Here is a 6887-nt window from a genome sequence, read left to right as displayed (position 1 = left end):
CCGTTTTTATTTAATTTGGATTTTAAACCCTCACAAGAGAGTTTTGAAGTTCCTGACCATAGAATTGCTTATGTTAACTGCACATTTGCTTGCTTGCTTTTGAAATGGGACACCCTCACCAAAAACTGAGCAGGACTGGTTTCATTCACTCCAAGTAATGAGCTCTTATCACAAGAACAGTACCCCTGGAGCAAGTGCTTGCTCAAGGGACATTGGTAATAGGTTATCTGTGTTGTTGTAGTGCCTGATTTACTAAAGGAATTAGGTTAATCAGGTAATGCAAACACGCCCACAAAATCTGTGATAAATGCAATTAGCGTTTGTTTTAAGCCATTTGATGGGTGTGATTTTTGTCATCAGAATTTAGAGGCTATAGACACTCAGTCTTCATCATAATGAAAGATTATAGTAATAGAATTCATGTAGCTGACTTTTCCAAATAAACTCACTTATGACAGTGAGAATCTAAAGTAACCAACTGGGTTATGCTAACGAGAATCCCTTTAAGGCAAGACACCCCAGGTCAAAAGGGTAAAACATTCAAACATTCATCCAGTATCAAAGCCTCTTAAAATACATACAGAAAATAAATAAATAAATGAACATAACCTTTTTTTTCATGCTTTGGACAATTTTAAGATTTGGGCTGTGTGACTTTTCATAAAGTGTTGTTTCAAACTAGTGGAAAAACATTAAAAAAAAACACTTTTAACTGTTAATTATATTCTATATTTTTGTATTTCACTAAAAATATGTCTCAGTAAAAGAAATCTCAACTTCAGCAGCACTTACATACAACAAACTTGACAGTTTTATTCCTTTCTATATTCTGAAGGTTTTTACCAACAGGTTTGTTCATATATCATTGCCTTGATTTTTTACATTTAATTCATTGTTATTTTGTTCATTCTTGTGTTTATTCTCTCTCTCTGCTGACAGTATTTTCAGATTCAGAAAAAAAGTGCTATTCTCAAAATTGAACAATGTATGAAAAAACTTGCTTGTAGCATCTTGCCTGTAGAGTATGATGGTGATAGTTATTGGTTGCCACTGAAGAATTCAAGCCTAAAAACTTGAGGGCAGAATTTTAACCGCTTCAATCACACTACCACCCCTGATCCCTCGGCACCCTTGGCGCACTGTCTGTTTTCAGCATCTCTCAGTATTACACACACACACACACACACACACACACACACACACAACAAAACACATGGTGATAAAACATAGCGGAGCCTTTCATCTCCAGGCATCTTACGAAATATGTAATAAATTAAACAGGAAGAAGGTTTAAATAAGGCCTATCTTACAGGCAGGTGGGTGAGGCTGCTTTGTTGACTTGGTGGGCCGGTTAGCCTCAGGCCCTGTGTACACCTGGTATTAACAACCACCCTGGGTGATCCGATGGTCAGAAGAGACAGATCGCCATATACGCCAATGCTGATCTGACAGATGTGGTATTTAAAAACACAAAAAACTCAAATTCATATGAATTCTAAAAGTTAATAACATATAACAGCATTTCAAATAATAAGGATTCATAGAATGTACAAGTGAATGTGTTTATAGGTGGTTGGGTTATTTTTGCTGCAATGACATGTAATTTATACCAATGACAATAATTTTGACATCAGTTTGTGCAGACAAATGAGAAACACACTCATTTTCAAGGCTAAACCTGAAACTGTCAAATATTTACAACAGATATAGGAAGACGTGGGCAGATATAAATGCAAGCTGTCGACTTTCAGAAATAAGGGGCAGGGTTTAAGAAAAAGAAGACAAAACATTTAAAATGAAACAATTGCATAGAGGAATTGTTTGTTTGTTTATAATAAGATCAATAACATGCATTTAGTATTCACTTTACTTTAAAAGTCAAATTTTACACTCCTGGGAAACCACTGAGAATGTGTCCAGAATTTGTTGGTGAATGTACTTTAGATGTTTTTGTATGGTTTATTTCCCATGCACCACAAGTCTTTACAACATGATGTCATTTCTTTATTGTACAATGACACAGAGAGATTCATTGACAAGATAAATATGTTTTTGTCATTTTGTATTAAATGCCTTCTGGGAGCTTCATCCAGCTCTCCAACCCTAGTGGGTGGTGAAAGAATCATTTTAAAGATGGAAATGCCATGATTCAGATTGTCATAAAGAACCCCACAAATTTTCCTCTCAATGCCTGTCACTCTACACTATTGGCTTTCCAACGCAAGGAAATTATCTCGTTATTAAGCAGTTCCGCAGCACCATCTGGAATGACATGCAGGTGTTTATCCATGTCTCAGGGTTTCCACTCAAACTGGCCACAGACGCTGTTCTATGACATAACATTGGTTAAATTATGGCACTGAGTAATAGTTCCACTCATGCACATCCTTCATTTCAATGGTTTGTGTAGCTTATAGGGTTTCAGTGTGCTTGAGTCTGTCCTGACTTATTGTTATCAGTCTCAAAAACTCATTGTTTTTGTTCTAAACTATTTGCCAGGTTTCCTAAAATGCATCTTACTCACTATCCTGTAAAATCAACCCGGAGGAATATTAAGCAGTATTCTTCTGGGAAACATCTGAGAAACAATAAAAATTTAATACACTTTCCATACTGCATGCCAGGAACTAAGAAGATTAGATTTTCCTTAAAGGTCCAAGAACTCATAAATCTAAAGCAAACAAGCACTTACGCACCTATTAGGACACATTTTAACACAGCTTTAATACGTAGTTGCCATTGATCAATTTGCACCAGCAGCTCACAAAACACGCAGCACATGGTGGCTGAGAGCCTGTCCTTTGTCAACATGAGTTAAACTATACATCTAACAGTTTAAAAGAGGCGTTATTTATTGCTGTATGTAATATCAAATTCTATGTTGAGTGTGTGTTACTTTTTTTGTGTGCACTTATTCTAAAATGTTTTCCTCTAAACCAGGTTACATTTAACACATGACTGAATAAGGAGAAGATGTTCTTGTAAATGTGATAGATATTAAAGTTAATCTAAGAAGAAAATAAAAAGAAAAGAAAAAAGTCTTCATCAGTGTGATTTATGACAAACATTACTCTGAGGACTGTCTCCCATGCTGTTATCTGTGGATGATTTAGTTTCATTAAACAGGAAAGGAGAGGCCACAGCCAGCGATGTTTCCCTCTCTCTCTAAAACTGCTGGAACGGTGACTGAGTGCAGCTGGAGGCAGGTAGATGTAGACCCAGGTAACTGTGACCTGCCCATATCAGATCATCTCTCTGGACAAAAATAATCGGCCATTGTTTTGTGGAAGAGGGCTGTCTGGGATGAGATTGCAATCAGTGAAGGCGCCTCTCATCACGGATAAAGGGTCACCTTATCATCTCAGCAGGGGCTGGATTCACTCTGGCCTCATTTGAGGAGTTTTCCCCTCCGCCCATTCCTCTTTCCACAAAACATTTCCATTGTTGCAAAACACTGTGGTTTGTTCACTTCACCCCTATAGACAGAAGAGTTATGTTAGGTAACATTTCTTAAGTAAGAAGACATGCATAATATATATTTGAAGCTTCTGTTTATTGACTCATATCCTCTGTTTGAGAGACCCTGAAATTATCATTTCTGATGAATCTGATACTCCAAAGTATCACACTGAGAATTTTTGACTCTCCTTAGTTAAATGAAAACTGATCATCCGCAAATTTCTTGTTGTTTCTGTACTCTTAGGTCTTAAAGTTCCCAGATAAATATAAAGAAACATAACAAATTTGTATTACTAATCTTTTTAGTACAAATAATATATCATATTTGATTAGTATTATTTTTTTTATTTACAATTAATATTGAATTCTTATTCTTTATAATTAGCTGGTCTGCAGTAAGCATTGTAATCCTAGTTGTTTATTTTGATGTCTGATTCTGAGGTTTTGAACTTGATTTTTATCTTAAAGTTCTATTGTATTCTGCTACATTATACAGTTTCTATGGTGACCACCGCAACACACTGTGGCAAAATTAAAAAGTTTACTCTTATATACATATACTGGATATACATGACTATTTAGTGATTACAGCAAAGGGGTTAAAGCTATATATATATATATATATATATATATATATATATATATATATATATATATATATATATGTATATATATATGTATGTACATATATACATATATATATATATATATATATATATATATATATATATATGTATATATGTATGTATGTAAATGCAAAGTTGTATTTGGAAATCCATTGGGGTCTCTGAGGCCCCAGACATAATACAGTGAAGTCAATCCAAACAGAACATGAGGGTTAATGAAGGAAAAGTTGGACCAAAGCTCAATCATAAATCACTACCAGATTGTGTTCTGACTCACAAATCTCAGGGGTGTAAAACAGTGTTGCCTTAAAGCAAAGCTTTGGAAAAAAAAAATATATATATATATGTGTGAACCTCCGCACTCAAACTCCAGCTTTCTTTTCTGTAGGAGTTTTCCTCTGAAATGACAGAAACAAATGTATTCTGTGACTCAACAACTTAGTAAGCATTCCTGTCGCTGAAGTTCTCTGTGTGTTTTGCTGTAACTGGATAACCTCTTTCCTCCTTGCAGCGTTTCAGACTATGGAAAGGAAATTCTGAGACATCACTGACTAAACGCAAATCAGGGTTGTCATGGTGATGAAAGTAAAGAAAGTATATGTGTCTGAGACGTGACGAGATCTTTACCCTTTATTCTCGGACCTTTCGCCAGCTCAGTAATAAACTGCAAAAAATCACATGTGCACAGAGACATACAGACAACTATGACATCAGAGCAGAAGCCGCTTTGGCATGATGGACAATTTATACAAATAAACAAACACCCCTCTAACCAACTAGAAACTTCCTCTAATTCCTCTGGCAAGTCATTTTATAAATCTGTGGCTTCCTTTCCCCATTGCCATTGAAAGCACTTCTGACAGATCCATAGATGATAACTATACCACACAAATATTGTACTATGATTAGCATTTTTATTTAGAAGAAAACTGCACACATTTAAGGATCAAACAAAAACATTAATTTTAGTGTGCATAATACATGTGCATCCCTCTTCAGTCCACAACACATACTTACTAGAACTAAAACTATACTTTAGATGGTATTACAAACATAGTGTGTTGGGAGGCAGAAAATGGCTGTTAGATGTGATCTTGTGGATTCGGTGGAGGCTGGGTAAACTGATGGGGGTTGCAGCTGTCCCCGCCCCATGTCCTCTGGGAGAATGATGTCATATACTGCAGCAGAGATGTAGAGATTAAAAAGGGCTTAGACTAGACATCACCAAAGTCCTGTCCCATTAAGGTACATCATTTTGTTTGGTGGCCAACTTGGAAATTGCACCTGGCAGCTATTTTCTGTTTGAGTATGAACATTTTATATATATATATATATATCTAAGCAAATGTGATGTGTTTATAGGTTCTTCTGGTAATGTCCTTTTCAAGTGTGTCACTATAAATGAGAGGGCTTATTTACTTACAAAAAATGACCATTTTTACATGTTTACATGATTCTACAATGAAATTCCAGCAATACTTTTAATACTTTTATTCAGCAAGGTTGTATTAAATTCATCAAAAGTGACAGTAAAGACATTTTATATTGTTACTCATTTTTATTTCAAATAAATGCTGTTCTCCTAAAGTAAACATCAAAGTTTCCACAAAAATATAACTTTTTAGCAACAAATCAGCATATAAGAATGATATCTGAAGAGTCATGTGACACTGAAGACTGAAATAATGGCTGCTGAAAATTCTAAAATCTATTCAAATAGAAAACACTTTTTGTGTTTGTAATAGTAAAAAATATTTCATAATATTATCATTTTGTTCTGTATTTTTGATTGAAAATATGCAGTTTTGGTGAGTGTAAGCCTTATTTCAAAAATATGACAAAATCTTACTGAACCCAACCTTTTGAATGGTAGTGTACTTTTTGACCATATAGGTAACTTGCACTTTTAATTTAATTATCAAATTATAATATTAGATTTGTTTTTTTATTTAATTTTATTTTTTTTTTTCATTAAAATGACTTTTATCAGTAAACTTTTATTTTGTTTTGTAAACTGTGTCTTAGAAACAGAACCATTATCTCTCTATCCACAACTCCTGGTTAGTTTTATTTGAAAACTTAACCTTCCTGAACACATCTGTCAACTGTCTGTCAACTGTCAGCATTTTCATGGACTATGGTTGTTTCTGGAATATTGGAATATTGAAAAAAACACTGGCTTCAAGTCAGCCATTAAGTCATCGCAAATGCAGCCAGATGTGCTCACATATCCAGACCATTGTAAGAGCAGTCATATGTCCTGGATTCACTCTTAGTGCGTTCACCTCCATGATGCAGCAGCTTTAGGTTCAATCTCTGAAACCTCTCCATTTTCCACAAAAATCCCCCAACAAGAAGAAACATTTGCCACCCACTACTGCCAGTGGTTTCAGAGAGAAACCAGAGCACAGGAAGACCAACATATGTTCATAAACAGACAAATTTTGGGAAAATCAGAACTGATTCACACAGACCATGTACCTCATTGATGACAAGATGGGCTGCTTTGAGAAACCACAAATCAAGTGTCATCCGAATTCAAAGCAGAAAACTGGATTAACTGAGATGTTTAAAGAGCAAAATGTTGTTAAAACTTTGTGGAAAGAAGTCTTTATAAGCCCATTAAGAGAGATATTTTGCATATCAGGTCATAAGCATAGATTACACTCATCTTGGTGGAGGGTAAAGAACGACTGCGGAGGGAGCAGTGTGGAGACATGTAGAATAAAGAATGAGTCAAACCAAACATCTGCCATGGAAATCACAGAATCATCTGTTAAGCGACAATGTTGTATCTTTTCA

Source organism: Cyprinus carpio, chromosome A9, assembly GCF_018340385.1.
Source record: "Cyprinus carpio isolate SPL01 chromosome A9, ASM1834038v1, whole genome shotgun sequence".
NCBI lineage: Eukaryota > Metazoa > Chordata > Actinopteri > Cypriniformes > Cyprinidae > Cyprinus > Cyprinus carpio.
Note: the sequence above shows the minus strand (reverse complement) of the source record.